Source organism: Acromyrmex echinatior, chromosome 14 (genome assembly GCF_024713525.1).
Source record: "Acromyrmex echinatior isolate Ae372 chromosome 14, ASM2471352v2, whole genome shotgun sequence".
NCBI classification, from domain to species: domain Eukaryota; kingdom Metazoa; phylum Arthropoda; class Insecta; order Hymenoptera; family Formicidae; genus Acromyrmex; species Acromyrmex echinatior.
The window spans coordinates 657,656-671,325 of NC_141865.1; the positions used below are offsets into that span (position 1 = coordinate 657,656).

Sequence of the window (13,670 nt, forward strand, 5' to 3'; positions counted from 1 at the left end):
CGACGTACTAATACTTGTGCGTATCGTGTCGTACTTTGCATATCAAATCACGTATTTGTAATGAACGTAATGAAACGTGAAGCTAGGAAGAAGTGTTGGAAGAGAGAAACTAATGAATAGTGATTAGGAGGCTAACGTAAATTCACCTGCGACCCGGCGGCGAAACAATCGAGCTCTATGTCGTGGAAATTAAGCAAGATTTCCCAACGGCGTGGAAAACGCCGTTCCGAGTGAATCAGCGAGATGATGTAACGTTTCGCAAGTACCGCGTTTGCCGCGACGGCTGTGAAATTATCCTCACCGCGCTCGTTTATATCTCGCATTATCGAATTACCGCCATAATCCCTTTGACATTCGCGCCAAAAATTCTGAAGCTCTCCACGAAGCTTCCGTCGGCGGAAGTAAAGCGTTCCCGATTTAACGCTCGCCGCTGTACTTGTTGCATCTAAAACTTCGCAAACCGAAATCTTCCTCTTGCATACTCGGCCTCGTAAATTTACAATAACTCGCGGAATTAGCGAGTGTCCCACATCGATGTCGGCGATACGGCCGTAATTGGACGCGAGACTCGACTTGGAATTAGACTACAGTGCGTTAATTGATGGCAAAAACACGTTTGCGCTAAACGTCAGAACGTTAGTTAGACATATTGGAGCAAGCGGAAGTAATTACGGTGTACAAGATGAGTGGTTAATTTTCCAGTGTTAAAACCAGCCTCGATTTACTTACAGCGTGAATCTCTCAAGCACGAGCGTTCTTCAAATTTTCTTTCATTTTTCGCTACTCAGTTCCACTTTCTTGAAATTTTCGTCCAACATTTTCTTTTGATGATACAATTTTTCCGATAATGGATAGAATACCGATGTTTTGAAATGAGAACGAGTAATATCGTCTTGAGAATTGTAGCAAATAGAGGGAAGAAAATGTTATGCGTACAAATGTACGACACTCGTCCTCGTAGACCGCCGAAGTGGCAGGGGTTGTTCTCTCGTTCTAGATTTATTACTATATATATATATAACAAAAGCTCTGTTTCTCTTTGAGGTCTTTATTATCAAGAAAAGCATTTGAAGACACAGTTATTGAAACTCGCTATAAACTAATGGAAACAAATTTACTAAATTACTTTCAAACACAAGTCTTTTGAAGTTTAAAATCTCTTTATTTTGGACGAAAAGAAAGTTGGCAGAAATTTAAATACGTGGCCAAACTAATTACAACAATAGCGATATTTAGCGTAATCATGTCTTTTGTCGACAAAAGATTGTGCTTGACAAAAGACATGAAACCTTTTTTTCTCTGAAATCGTAATCATCTACGTCCAGAGAAAAAGAAGAGAATTTTTTATAGTAGTGACAACTATATAGGTAACAAATTTTATACGTAGAATTGATGTGCAATATATATAGTTTAAAAAATTATTTTATAGCGATTGCAACTAAAGTTGGATATAATTATGAAAACTTATTAATTCTCATAACTATTCAACTTTGCTTGCAATAACAATAAAATAATTTGTTTAATTACATCAATTCTACATACTATATACAATTGTCACTTTTATAGTTGAATAAACTTTGTAATTTACAATTGCAATAACTATAAAATGGATTATTTAACTATTGCACATTGATTTTATGCATAAAACACATATAATATACATGTATAAAATTTTATATATGTATATCAATTTTATTACCTCTATGTTACATGCTATTACTATGTTTTTCTGAGCACAGAAAAATTTCCTAAATTTCCTCCCAAAAATTTCTCCTGCTCTTTCGTGATTTCTCGTTTTCGAAACTCGATCCGACGCGATTATCGCGCCAGGTTGCTCCTTTCATCCGCTCATTGTATCATCCGGTATTAACGGAAGTGTAACGTCAACCTACTATTACAAATGTAATTATTTGCAAAAGCGTGCAATGGCGCCTATCTCGTATGAACGTGCCACGTCGAGATCGTTGCGCAACATCCGACGCCGGGATATTCGCGAGAGTCGAGCGATTCGGTTCGCGCTTTTCGCGGAGCTGCTTGCACCGGCATACATTGCTCGTCTCCGGCAATCGATAGACCTGAGTGACCGAGGAAATTCGCGAACTGAACCGAAATTTCATCCACCACGTCGAAAGCATCGCGGTGTTTGCAGCCAAAGGAGGAAGCGTCTATCGATCTGCCTCGACCTAAAAAGGTAAGTAGGCAAGCGCCATGGTTACCATTATCTTTAGATCGCGCCTCTGACTTTTAATTTGTCGCGATGATTCTGGGTTATACGTACTGGATACATCATTTAAATCTCTACGATAGTACGTAGATTCTTTCGGTAAGTGATAATAATATTTAACGCAAATAAAGTGAAAATTCTATTTAATCCTTCGGAACTGATGATGGTAGGTTTGAATCTATTTAATTATAAATCTCTGTTAATAATAATAATAATAATAGCTTTATTGAAGTGTGGAAAGATACAAGAAATAAATCTCGATAAATCAGCAATAATGTTGCTTGTATAAAAAAATTCAAATGCTAAAATAATTTGATCAATTTTCTTTATTGATCTTATATTGCATCTGCAAAAATTTGAATTATATTTTTATTAAAAAATATTCACTTAATATTCATTTTTGTTTCTCTATGAGTTATGCGATTTCGGTTCTCAAAATTAATTAGTGCCTTTTAATTATCATAAATTAAATGTCTTACGGACTCAGCATTAGTGACTACGTTACAGATTTTGGCGTCGGTTCCGGAAGATTAAGTAGGGAGACCTATTATCTTTCCATTATAAATCACGCAAGCATTCCAATGACAATACCTAAGCGCAATTTCCGTTCAGTTTCACTCGCGAATATGTCTATGAAATATCGCCATCTACTTTAGGTACGTTCTATTTCTCGGAGATTTGAATTCGGGTCAGTGCAAAAGGTACATGTTGCTATGCAACAGTCATTCGAACGCCGGGAACGTGAGAGGGCGTTTTGGAAAAGATTTGCATGAGGATGGAGTTGGAGTGGAAACGCGGCCCGTGAATTGAATTGGATTAAATTGAATTTTTTTTTTGTTTCCGGAAAAAAGGTGGAGATTTAAGGTGTTGAACGTAGAACCTGGCAACCCTTTGAATTAATGCAAATTAACAGTTGCGCATACGGTTGCGAAAAGTACGCGCTAAAAGGCTTATACAAACCGTACATACAATATACATACAACTGCGAATGGGGCCCAATTATCATTGTTGTACGTACTGTAGCGCATTTCATATGAAGACCACGTGTTATATCATTAATTGTTAATTAGCGCCACAATATGGAAATTATAATGCTGTAATATACATGCATTGCGATAATTAAAGCGCGTGATTTGTTACTTTCTGGTTGAATCTTAGTTACATTTAATCGTCGAACGCGGTAAACTCCTGCAGAGTTATATCTCGAGAAGTATCGCGGCCACATAAATTATTGAGTGAGGAAAAACATTATTTGCGGTAAATTATATTCTAAGCACGATGCACGTTGAAGATTAAAATCCAGGTAAAAGCTGCGTTCCACCTTTATGAGCGTTGTTTATGCCGGCGTAACTTTTCCTGGAGGGGGAGGGGGAGGGGTACAACGTGCATAAATATCTCTGTTAAACTCAGGTTGTAAGATTAAAAACTTTTTCCCTCTGCGCCACCAGGCCGCCGCATAAAATTCTAGCAAATTTACAATTAAATTTCGCAACCGTGATAATAAAGTAAACAACCGCCACCTTTGCATGCAAATTGGAGCGTAGTTTACGTGAGAAAAACGCGATCATCGTCAGTGCACTGTCGAGATGTACCATTCGCGCGATTGTTGGATAGAAAAAAAAATAATCTCCCGGGACGTCTCCAAGAATAGGAGCGAGTAAGAATACTCGCGGGGGAAATCGATCTCTCTTGTTCGGGATTATTTTGCAGTGAGCGCGTTGTCAGCTGCTGCACAGCAGTTCGTAAAATAATTTCTTTAGAAAGAGAGAAAATTGTCACGCAATTCAATCTCTCTCTCTCTCTCTCTCTCTCTCTCTCTCTCTCTCTCTCTCTCTCTCTCTCTCTCTCTCTCTCTCTTTCTCTCTCTCTCTCTCTCGCTTCCCACACTGAGAAAAAAAAATAGTTGGAATAACCATAATTTAACTATAATAGTCATTTTAATTATAATCATATTTTGGACAACTATAAATTTATAATTGTTTTGACCATATAAATTATAGTAACCTGAACACTCAATTATGATCATAACGACCATAATGTGTATTCATTCAACTAATTGTATGATTATCTTACACATAAATTATATTTGCATATAGTAAATTATACTATAAAATGTCATAACCATACATATAACAATAATAACTATAAAAATGCTCCTAACTATAATTATTTCACCATGCAATTATAGTATCACAAATACGATACACTTTTCTCTCATTGACAGTGGATTTCCATTCAATTCTCTAAATGCATTTTAACACGCCCTCTTCTGTCATCTTTGGCAGCATGAGACTAGTTTTTAGTTTTAAGTTCTTATAGTTTTCTCTTCTTATTTCTCTCTCTCTCTCGCAGCTTCTTATTTTAATTATTAATGATATAGTTGCAGTTTTTTTTTCTTATTCCTCACCATGTTATCTTTTCGTCTTTATACGGTCATTCATTTTCTTTATATATTTCATTTGCATCAGTTTAATTTATTTTTGTCGTAGTACTTTCGATAATTGCGTACTTTTATTGTTATATTTTTCTCTTATTTTTATGTTCGAGCGTTTGCTCTAAAATAACGATAAATGCCTTTATCTATCTATCTATCTATCTATTTATCTCTCTCTCTCTCTCTCTCCTCCCGGCTATTTCGCATGGCGGGCGCGCGCTATCAGCTGCGTGCGCAAAATGTGGCAGGAATTCGAATCCGCTAGTTCCCTTCGTGCTTCCTGCCCGCGGTCGGTCTACGAGTTACGACCAGCCAGCCGTTGCTTGCAGAGCTGCGAAACGAGGAGCGACAGCACCCTACAGGAAATTGTATCGACGCGCACTGTACGAGCAAATCGATTTCTTCTCTCAATTTTCGAGCAATGAACGAGCTATTCGCAAGTCTACGAACGGGCAGATTTCGAGTCTCGATAAGCGAAATTTCTAATCGTGCGGTAAAAGTGTTTTTTTACGAAGTGTGTAAGTGTCATAATCCGTCCCACATCTATTATTGTATAATTAAAAGACATATAAACGTTTTTTCATATCGTTAAGTTTCATATCGATTATTTAATGGTAATTTTATCTACAGAGCGTACAAAACAAACGGAAGCAACTTGGAGCAACGTTGTTGCAATGCCGCAAAGTTATTGCACTGAGAGAAAAATGTTTGGTATTTGTAACTGTAATTACATATTACTATAATTATGATTATTACTGCTATAATAATAATAACAGTAATTATGTATATAGTTGGCAACCTATTATAATCATAAAATAGTTGAAATTAGCATAAAAATTATAGTCACTTGAATCATTTTTATGGTAATTTCAACTATTTTATGGTTATAATAATTATAATTATAGTAATTTTTGGTTGCCAACTATATACATAGTTACTGTTATTATTATTATACGTAAAGATTTACGTGTATAAATACTTTTTATATATACATTCTCAAAAATTATGAATTCGCACAAAAGTTATGAATTGATTATAAAATTATAAAATTCACATAAAAATATTAAGCACTAAAACTCGTCTTGACCGAATATAGTGAAATGTTCTTCATTTATTTAGATATTTCTCGATCGATCTTTACTTGCAAATTTAAACATAAGACATATCAATTAATTGTTACGACGAATCGGCTAAGCTCTTTGTTGGTATATATTTCACATTATAACGGGAATCAGTTTTAATAAGGAATTACGTGATTTCTGTGGCATCACGTACCAATAACGATGTATGAATATTTGAACAGACAAACAAAATCATTATGAAAACAATAAGCGTGTATAAACAGAAAAAGCCTTTGATTAATGTAGCATCGATAATTAAACGAAAAAGTAATAATGTGCCATATTTTATTATAGTCGCAATGCACATGAGTCGCCATGTTTTCATATTATTCAGATAATTATTCAAGCTACAATTTCAACGAATAATTTGCATCTGCCACCACATAGTTATTGCACCGCGAGAATGCAAAAATCGGATGGTCAGCCGCGAGCGCACATCGCGACTGTAGAATCGACAAATCGCGTAACGGCTTTAAATTTTCAGTAATTTTAATTACGATTACCTTCATCGCGTCCATGGCTTGGTGCTAATTTGATGTAATTAAATTACCTCTGTTTGTTTAAATAAAAGGACAGCAAATACTGTCCTCGAACTCGACCGCGCTGAGAGACAAAAATGGTTGGTACATAATTTAACTATAATTTATAATAATTTTTTGGATCAACTATAAATTTATAATATAATTGTTTTAATCATGCACATTGTAACTGCTTCAATATTGAAATCTGATCGTTACAACTATAACATTAAATTTTTCCTTACCATATTTCTTAATTATTATTATCATGTAAATAGTTAGCGAATGTTAAGAAAATGGTAATGTTCACTATAATGACGATTGTATTTATAATAAATATAATAAAATATTTATCAATATAATAAAATGCTAAGATATGAATGGTAAATAAAAATGATTATTTTTATTTACCATTCATATCTTAGCATTTTATTATATTAATAGTTTAGATTATCATAATTTATAATGTGGACCTCCCAATCATAATTTTTTAACCATGCAATTATAATCACAAATATCAAATATTTTTCTCTCTGTGCGATCAATTTATCTTTAACTATTTATTTATTTTTATTTCATCCTTGTATTAAGATATGTTTAATTTTATTCTCTCACATTTAATCTGGAACTGACGCCAAAATCTGTAACACTGCAGTTACTGATGTTGGATCTATAAAATTTTGATTTCTTGAAATCAAAATGACATAACTCGTATAAAAAAATGGATACTAAATATATCTTTACAAAATGGGAAAGCTACTATCTAGATATGCATGTTGCATAAGAATATCTAAAAGACTTTTTTTTTAGATATCTCTGCAACATAAATATTATCTGTAGTGACGCTGAAAGTGCGATATTTTGAGACAAGAAATTCAATGAAATAATAAATTATAATAAATTTTTAGCAAAGAAAAATTCCAAGATTTTAAAAATCAAGTCCCCGTTCTCTCTCTCTCTCCCTCTCTCTCTCTCTCTCTCTCTTGCTCTAAAGATTAATTAAAAAATGCAAATTTGCAGATAACATAAAGAAAATTAAATATGATTAACATTTTTAAACAATGTTAATATATTAAAGATTCTAATAATATAAATCAAGCAAGAAGTTAACCATATCATTACAAGCCGACACTATCTATTCGTGTGTTAAACAACTTTAATTTGCGATATAAAAGAGTAAACTAATAAAAAAAGATAAACTAATGTTTAAAGTTAATATTTTTAACAAACAGATTTAACTGAATAGGTTCAATAAACACCCCGAGCTCTTCGGTGAGTCGAATACCCAATATTTTTTTAATTAATTTGCATAAGTATTTTATTGTAAATCTATCCTCTGCGATAATACGATATTTTAATGCTCGCTTCTATCTGGAACAAAATGGCATCGATACTCGTAGAATCAGTATCCCTTGGCAATATAATCAGAGTTTCTGCGCTCATAGATTAATCGAAGCTAATAGAAATTCGCGATTGGTGAGAGATATCATCGTAGAATAGATAGAATCGTAGACATTTCCGTCCAGGAGAGACTCTACGGGGTCTCCGTGCACTCACAATCGGGTTTATACACGCACTATTAGGGCGCGCGTGCGCGGCCCAATCGGACCTGGGAGGCATTATGCCAGGCAACCGGGCTAGCACGCTTTGTCATTATTCGTGAGAACCCTATCAATTCGACTGGAAGATTGAATAAGAAGAAAAACACGGCGCGATGAGGCGCGCGAAAGGCGCGCGCTCAATAGAGCCGCAACGCGCGCACCCGCGCTCGGTGCCTCTTCTCATTGTTATCGGCACCGACAAAAGATATTTGAAAAAGAGGAAGAGAAACACTGCCAATCTAAATTGAATCTCTTTCTCTCTTTCTTGCCTGCCCCCGTTCGCGTTTCCTCCAGCTATCCGCGACCTGAGTGGAAGCGGGATGGATGGATTTCCGTCACACGTATGTATATACATGACTGCCGCCATCCGAGCCGATTTTTAGTCGATCGTTCACCTAATTCGTTGGCTTTCATCAGAGAACGCTTACCGCCACCGACGAGAGCTGTTATCGCAAACGGTGGAGTCACGTGAAATTAATCGAATCGAATTTCAGAGGGTAATATGCACCGAAAACTGGATTCCGCGGAGGGCGAAAGGCTCGTCTCGTCGAGAGAACATGAAAGTTCGACCTCCCCAGTGAAATCTTTCCATTCTATTTTGCGGACGTGAATTTTATCGTAATTTGATGTCTTCTCTTTTCCGAGTGATCGATTCAAGAGCGAGCGATCGAAATTAGGAATTACAAAAAGGATTTATACAGAGATATCTTTTTAAAAAAAAAATCTTAATCTTTATAAAGTAAACATTAATTAGCAATTTATTAATAAAGAATAAAATAAATTGTATATTTCTCAAAATTATTTTACTTAAAAAGATGTGTAATAATTAAAACATTTGATATTATCTTAATAAGAAGCGAAAATGAAAATTGTATTATTTGTGAGCACAAAAATTATTTGTACAGTTGAAAAATTTTTCTAAGATCATGAACGCCAATTATTTTTGCAAAGTTCTTTTAGTTATATTAAGAAAGAACGTAATCATGTTTAATAAATTGTTAATTAATATATATTTTTTTTTACAAATAAAGCTTTTTTTTTTTTTTATAAAAATCTCGCCTGTACGAATACTTTTTGTATTCACTACAGTCAGTTCTACGATTACATTTGTCCAGCCGAAATCTTCGAAATGCAAACAATCATAGCCGACAGTGGATTAAAAAATAAACGGTAGAGAGAGAATTATTGATTACGGTTATACATTTTTATGAAAAACTTGTAAAAATACGCACGGATTGGAATCGTGAAATCCAGTAAGCGGCAAAATGTTTGTATGTGTGTGTTGTAAATTTACAACGTGCGCTTGTCGAAGAGAAAAATATTTACATCGGGAAATGTCAGACTGTGTGCATTATCGATTTACAGCTCAAATAACTGTGATACATCGCGCACAAAATGTTAGCGAAATATATTGGTTTTTTTTTTGTCACTTTATTTATTAGTGGCATTTGTTAGTACGCAATCGACGGCGGCGGTTACATTTACACTGACTACTTTGATTTCGTTACGATTTCGTGTGTTTCACATATCGAAACGTGTATGGGCGGATTACGTGACATACAATATCTATGACCACATCGCATCATTAAGTATTATCGATCAAATTAAATCAAGGAGTATATTTAACGCGTCGTTATATCAATCCTGGAATGATTCAATCATTTAATTGTTATACAGATTAATTGTAAATGGATATATTGCTGCATGGACCCCTGTTTTTACTTATTCAATTTGCACAACGACGCAATGCGGTATAATCTCTCAAATAATTTTCATGATTATCGAAGATATCGCGTCTCCGCTTGTCCGCGTCGCTCATCGGTTTGCAAAGATTCCGTACTAAAATGATTAAAACAGGCTGATGGCGATTATCCGATGCCAAGCTCTCGCTCATGTGGAACCGATAGAACGAATCTAGGGTGATATATTCATATAAGCCGAGGGGGAGGGGAGGGAAAAGAGGTGTACACTGTGATCGATAAATGCTCTTCGTGCGAGAGAAAGAGGTGGATGAGGACGCGAGAGAAAGAGATATAAGAAGGTCCATGAGACGGTGAGCAGATAAACGAAGGAGCTAGACGGTAACGCAGTGAAGAAGATTGGCAATTTTCGCAAAATTAAGCGAATTGAATCGAATTATGTCGAGCCGATGACGTCAGACTTGTAACTCGCTGAATTGGCGAGAAATGCGGCCCTCTCCGTCTCTGTTCGTTCTCTCGGTCTGCGTGTCTCTCTCTCTCTCTCTCTCTCTTTCTACAATTTTTTATCTTATTTTTATCTTTTCTTTACATTTCTTTCATCACTTTTTAAATTTATTTATTTTTGTTTATCGCACTACTTTATTTTACTTTATTTATTTCTGTTTATTGTACTACTTTTTTCTACATTGTTTTTTATGATCTTTATTATTTTATTCTCTTTCTTTTTGATTTGCCATTACTCTTTATTTTTTGTATGTACGTTCTTAGAGGGCTTGCCCTGGCAACGGTAATAAATGCTGTGTCTATCTATTCATTTATCTCTCTTTTCCTCCTTTTCTTGACTTGTACCGTCGATGTCTTCAGTTTAACTTATATCATTTATCATCGAGAGATATCTTTTGCAATTCTCCCGATAGCGTGCGAATTTCTATTTCAACGACGCGATCGATTCGCCATGTGCAACGTGATGCCAAGACGAAATGGGTGACTGATTGACTCAGTTGAACTTAATTGCGCGTGAATCATTCGTTCTACATAATTGCACGGAAGAGTTATCGTCGACGGTATACTGTACTTATCACGTGCCACTCCGCGCTTCTGTCTCTCTCATTGAAAAAAAAAAAGAATACGCATCGCATACACATACGTGTACATCGCTCGCACACAATTCGCATCGCGAAGTCACGCGATCATCGTAAATACAGCGTGACTGTTACATTTATGATTTCCGTAAATCATTAGTTCCAAGTGGGACAAAGTAACTCAGACGCAAGTTTGCTGGCATCAATCCGAACTGATGATATATTTGTTTATATTGTTATAGTATATTTTATATTTATTTAGTGATATTTTTGGAGAAACTCATTCAAGCATTAACTACATTATATTAAAGTCGCTATGAAAGGAAAATGTAACTTTTTTCGCGACTGTTCAAGGATCGTTTTATTTTTACATTTTCTTAAGCATTTTTTTTTTTTTTTTTTTATGAAAATCGAACATTATCATAATAATGACGCTGCACTCAAGGAAAAATTGATATACTGGTGTGTGAAATAAAGTTAATAAAATCCTTAATCACATCGTTATAAAGAATTGAATCAACAATTTTAAATTAATTTTTTAATGATTGAAGCACACACATAACTGATAGTGATTTTGTAATAATGTAAATAAGAATTTTATTTTTATTTCAATTTTTCCTTGAGTTTAGCGTTACTATTATAATAATTTTCGGTTTTCATGAAGAAAAATAAAAAATAGGAATAAAACGAATTTCCGAACTGTCGTAAAAAAATAAAATAATTGTACCTTCAAGATAACAATATTATATATAATCAATTAAGAGGTCTTTAGGAAAATACTTTATATCTACTTTACTGTCTCCATTTTAAAAACGAGGAAAATCCACATAAGATTGACGACACAAGATGACTGTTGGCATTAAGCCACATTCTATCTGTCTGATGTATTCTTCAGACAGTGTTATAATTTGAAGTTTTCGAAACGTTCATGCCAATCGCGAAGGTCAGAGGTGTCTCAAGGAAAAGCGTTAATTGCTTTTAAACCACAACGATTTTCGCTGGTACGGCGATCCTCTTCGAGGAGAGGGTTGACCTATGCAAAGTCAATTAGTTCGGGTATAATAATGTTTACGGCTCTGGCGCGGTATTACGGAGGCAAGAAGTGACTACCCTGGGTGAGAACCGGGCAACAATAAGAGTTCCGGTGTTTTGTACCGAAGAATTCTTGCAGAGCGATAGCGGTAGATCTCGATGTTCGCGCAAGAGTAGCTCGCGAGTAAAACCAAGCGTGGCTAATAAAGGGGAGGCATGACCAAATAATGTGATTGATAGTTTCAGTCCCGAGGCTGGACTATCAGACGTCGGTGATCCGAATCGTTTTCACGCCTATCAAAAGTTGATGGAGCTATCAGCTCAGGATAATAGATCGCGAAAGATGATAACGTGCAAGTCAATACAATAGTTTATGCTCAAACAGAGATCTGTATTTCAATCGCATCTGATTCCCTATGAAATATTAAAGAATCAAATTTAAACTAATTTTGTTGAATTAAATAACATTTTGTTATTTTTAACTTCCGAATATATCAAAATATTATTTTTAATTAGTGTTATTTTAATTCAAAAATTTTCAACCTATTTCTATGATCGAATTGCTTAATTTCAAAATAAATTTATATTAACGTATGCATTTAATAAATAATAAACTAAATTTAAGTCAAATTTAATACATTTCTTGTTGAGTTATTTTGTTTAACTACAATGTTTTTTTGTTTTAGTTAAATTAGTGGTATATTGAGTAAAGTGATCTATTATAGGAATAATTAACTCAAATTAATTATAATTTAACATTATGAATTTAAGAGTGTTGACTAATTGCTAAAATATTTTTACAAGAAAGTAAAATTAAATATTAAAACTAATTAATTATTTATTTTGTACAGAAAACATTGACTTATTACTTGGATAAAAATTGTATAACAAAGGCGTTACACGCGATATAAAGCAAAGAACCGCTGCAGGAAACTGTTGGTTCTGACGTTACTAAATCTTGCCGTCTTATATTGCGGCCTTTATGACGATCCTCGCCCACATGTTACGAAAGCAAGACCACAGAACGCGCATCCAAGAGTTGAAATCTGAGAAATCTCCGCATCCTCTGTATAAAGCTGATCAGACTTTCTGATCTTCGTATGTTTGAGTCTCAAGATGAGATACAAGAGCACTAAGAAGTAGAATATATAATGTTTGTAAAATATTCTAAAATAAAACGATGTTAAACTCAATATTTGACGTAAACAATTTTTAATATTTATTTCTACGTACTATATATTATACAATTAATATACACTTAAACTATAATATATTGAATATTTTATAGACAATTAATAGAAGATCATGAGATATAAATATCAAAATTTTATAACTAACTTGAAAAATCCGTTTTATATCAAGTTTTATGCATTTGGATCACTATATATGATGTTACGCTAATGTCATTCATGGAGCTTACTAACGCTATCACGCTATTGGCTTTACGAACAGAGTTGATAGCATTTGCGTTCATAGCTCTGATAGCGTCTCCCCGAACGCACCTGTAGTGGTATACAGTGACGTGTCGATGCTCGTAAATTGCATTTAATCGATAAAGCAGCGATTCTGTCGGAATTTAGCCGCGTCACGCTAGTATCCCCTTAAAGATTAATTATAAACGTATGAAATTATTTGTAATTGTAGCAAAAAATATAAAAATAGTCTTACAATTAAAAAATGTATCGAATTATTACAAGTCAGGTATTACTACGTCAATTTTAAAGTTAAATGAATCTTGCAAATTATCGACAGACTTTCAAATAATTAATACATCATTGACAAGAAATATAATGAACGACTAAGCTTCATTTCGACGAAGTCATATATATTAATCAATGAAATGGGAGACTTATGAAAAGATAGCTAATTCGAAAGTATTTTTCTGCAGTATGAATTCTCGTTAAAAATCTCGTTCCCTATACAAATACTAATAAAAGATAACAAGTAGCGGTCTTTTC

At 34.3% G+C, this 13,670-nt stretch overlaps 1 long non-coding RNA gene across 5 annotated transcripts in view; it reads left to right on the top strand.

The window, feature by feature from the left end:
- LOC147907302 (uncharacterized) overlaps positions 1 to 13,670 on the top strand; it is a 234,481-nt gene that overhangs the window by 162,990 nt on the left and 57,821 nt on the right. The window lies entirely within an intron of this gene.